Raw genomic sequence first — 3,368 nt, 5'->3', positions numbered from 1 at the left:
AACTCTTCTGTGAGGAAAAATAAGCTTTTTTTTGGTCATCTAAGCTTACGTTTCTCAAATTTTAATGGGCACATGGCTCACCTGGAGATCTTGTTAAAATGCAAATCCTGATTTAGTAGGCCTTGAATGGGGGCTTGAGTGGGGCTTGAGATTCTGCATTTCTAACAAATTCCTAAGTGACGTTAGTGATGTTGGTTCAGGATCTATAATTTAAGTCTCTCTCCCAGGAATTCTGATTTAATTGGTTGCAGTGGAGCTCTGGGACAACTGAAAAAAAAAAAAAAAACAAAAAACACCCTACCCAGGTGATTCCAATCTACAGATAGGTTTGAGACCCACTGCATGGGAGAACATTTTCTGGGGATGCAGGAATCCTTTCCTGGTGCCCTTCAGCAGAGGAGACAATTCCTTCTAGCTTTTCTAAACAGCCTTGTCATCCTGTCTTCTTATTTATTAACCACTTATGGATAATGCTTCTGGTTGCTTGTGTGCACTGCTGGGAGTACTTGTTTTCCTAAACTTCATTTCAGCCAGAAACTTCTTTTTTTTGACTTCTTGTTTGACATCTTGTTTGGGACGCTGAGCTTTGTCTTTGAACAAAATAATTCAAGATGATAATGTATAGAGAAGCTGATTGTTGGCTCTTCCCAAAATCTGTCTTTAGGGACCACATATGGAACATTTGATCTTCAACACTACAGCAGTGGTTTAACTTGAGCTTTCAGCCCTAAGACAGACGCTCACCATTACTGAGAGGGATGATGTAATAATTAAACTACTATTTTGTGCAATCAGTTTCACTTGACGGTTTCAAAGCCTTAAGAACATCTGGTGGCAATTTGCAGTTAACACAACATTATTTTGCATTTATTAAGTGTTGATAATGCAATAGGTGTTGTACAGAATACAGTCCCTGCTCAGAGGTCAGGAGAGGGCAAATATGTCCCAAAGAAAGAATGTGAGACTTATAATAGTTAAGGATTTTTCCTAAAAACCCCATGTTAGTTGAAACTTTATAATTTTGGAAAAAGCTGTCACTTGTATAACTTTTCTGCAGTTTATAAAATGCTTTTACATAGATTAGTTTAATCTTTACTTTAGCCTTGTTGCATTGTGATGTAGTCAGTAGCTTACAGTGACTGGTTTGGGTTCCTGGACCAAAGGAAGGGTGGGGTTACTGTGATTGGCAAAGACCAGTCAGGATCCTCTCCTGGAGCTGGGCTGGGAGTCAGTTTCCCATGGGCCACGTGGAGGGGGTGGATGAATGAACAAAGTCAGGTCTCTGTTGGGAAATAAGCAGAGGGGAACGGATGCTGGTAGCACTCAACAGGGTTTAGTGCCAGTATTTGGGGCTGATTTATAGAGGAAAAACCTGAGGGTTATGGAAGTTGAATGACTGCCCAAGATCTCACAGTTAAGTGGTGGCAGAACGGACACTTCTAATTGTAAATCTGTTGTCCACTTTAGCAGTAGAACCAACCCAAGACAATAGTCAAAGCAGAGGTTTGTCTGCAGTACTTCCCTACCCCCTTCTTCCCCTCCTCTCTTATCCTCTTTCCCTTATGATTTAGAAAAAAGGACTCCCTGGCCTTGTTGTGGGGTCCCAGCCCATTGATAGTGATGCTCTCCGCCAAGAATGCGCGCGGCACTCGGCAGGCCTGACCAGCATTACTTGTAGGGAAACCCCCAAAGATATTGCCCCAACCCGGGCCAGTGTTGTGGGTGGACCAGCCCTTGTGGTTCTTATTGTAATCGCAGGATGCACTTCAGCCAAGCCATCAGGGAACTGTGCTGAACAAGATTTATTACTCGTGAGTCCTGGAGGGTACAGGGCACACCTGATGGCTACACAGCCAAGTTGGGGGGGTGGGGAAGAGAGAGAGAGAGAGAATGAGAGACAGGACCTGGGGCTGTGCATATGTTAGGGCCCAAGGGTGGGATGTTGAGGGTTTTTTAAGTTCACTATTGGCTAATTTAAAGCATAACAAAGGGAATTAGGGCACAGGAAGGGAGAAGCGAAGTCACTCACGTGGTCAGTTATCTAGGTTACCCAGGGCTTTCTGAAAGAGGGACCTTCATGGGTGAGGGCAGCCTAACTCCTTATCTGATTTTTTGATAGTAGCGGTGTCAGACAGCTGGTAATGTAATTATTAAATGTGGACGTCTTTGAAATGGATGCCTTGACAATCAAAAGCTTAATATCAGGCACTTACATTAGAGTAATGACGATACCATTTCTGCACTGTCCTGAACCCTAGAACCTTGGCCACACTTATTTTGTTTCTTTGGGCTTCTATTCTTCAAGGAAGGAATTAGAACTGTTGTGGCATTTGCTAAGAACTCTAATTTTCATGAATTTTACAACTCTTTTCTCCCTCTTCCCCTGTTTCCCCTGGAGCCTCTTCTTATCAGTGGTTTCAAACTTTTTTGGTAAATACACACAGTGAAATGTGTATTTTCTGTAACGACGCACATACACTGTGAATTAAAAGTATCATTGAACAATGTTTACCCTTGGTACAGAATGCGATGCCCTCTTCTAGTATAATCTACTGTAGTCTATATCTTATCTCAACCTTCCTAGCTTATTTTATTTTTTAAAATTCTGCAGAAAAAGGACTACATTGATTTCATGACCCTTCCATGGATCTCAACCCTTAGTAAAGCTGTCAGGGTCAACCTTCAACTGACTCTTTGGGCCTTAGCTAGGCAAGTCTTCAATTCTCCCGATCTCCCCATCCACTACCCGACTCCCAGTAAAATTTCTCCACCTTATATCTCATCTCCTTGGGATCCTGGCTCCTGCTTTCCCCTGTGACAGTCGTCACTTAGATATTCTGACATTTAGCTCAGCTGTGTGCTAACACTCTTTATTCTGCCCAACCCTCTCTGGCCCAAGCGATTATGAAATCTCTTAGATCTAGTGACCTCAGATTTCTTTAAAATCAGATTCTCTTCTCTTTCTACCTCTCCCTCCTGTCTCTCTCCCTTCCTCCCTTCCATCTTTTCTTCTCCTCAGAGTGAGGTGCTCAAGTCTAAGACTTAGTAATGGCTCGTCCCACTTAAATACTAAACCTCTTTACCACAAATGTTTGACGTTAGCTCTGCCCGTAGAACTGTAGCTCTGCCCAGAATCCCTGCAGAAATGCTGAATTTGTGCAGGTTCACCAGCAACTTTCACCCCCAGAAATCAAGTCCAGTCTAGCTCTTCATAAGTACATAAATCATTTTAGGGAAGGTGAAAGTTCATCTGGCCCAATATTTCTCCTCTGTTTTTGGTTTATCTTAATCCCGTTTTGCTATTTTTTCACCACGCCCTCAATCTTCTCTGTCTCCAAAAGAAGCATAACTGCCCCTCCTCAACTTTT

This window comes from Delphinapterus leucas, chromosome 17 (assembly GCF_059928025.1).
Source record: "Delphinapterus leucas isolate spDelLeu-1000000601 "Yukka" chromosome 17, BTC_Dleu_Yukka2, whole genome shotgun sequence".
In the NCBI taxonomy this organism is placed as follows: Eukaryota; Metazoa; Chordata; class Mammalia; order Artiodactyla; family Monodontidae; genus Delphinapterus; species Delphinapterus leucas.
Note: the sequence above shows the minus strand (reverse complement) of the source record.